At 66.1% G+C, this 327-nt stretch overlaps 1 protein-coding gene across 1 annotated transcript in view; it reads right to left on the minus strand.

The window, feature by feature from the left end:
- Positions 1-327, minus strand: part of CDAN1 (codanin 1) — a gene marked incomplete at its 5' end in the record, with an annotated part of 60,052 nt that overhangs the window by 55,951 nt on the left and 3,774 nt on the right. The gene's annotated exons all lie outside the window — the stretch shown is intronic.

Raw genomic sequence — 327 nt, forward strand, 5'->3', positions numbered from 1 at the left:
GGGGGGGGGGGGGGGGGCAGATTGAGGCCCCACAGTGAGGGAGGGTATGAGGCAGGGGCAGGCGCTGCCCAGCCAGTACAGTACAGAGCTGCAGGAGGCTTATCTGGGGGGTGCAGCTCCTGGCCACTGTGGATACCCCCAGGGGAGGAACAGAGAGCACGTACATGGGGCAAGGGTAGGCTGCCCACTGACAACATGGGGCCAGAGGCTGCATTGGCCGCTTCCCAGCAGGCGGGCCCGGGCGAGGAGGGGCATGGCAGGTGGCACTGGGAGAGGTGGCTATGGGGTGGGCTATGGCTACTCCAAAATTCACCATAGACCCACCCC

This window comes from Gavialis gangeticus, unplaced genomic scaffold (assembly GCF_001723915.1).
Source record: "Gavialis gangeticus isolate Ggan-Ray unplaced genomic scaffold, GavGan_comp1, whole genome shotgun sequence".
In the NCBI taxonomy this organism is placed as follows: Eukaryota; Metazoa; Chordata; order Crocodylia; family Gavialidae; genus Gavialis; species Gavialis gangeticus.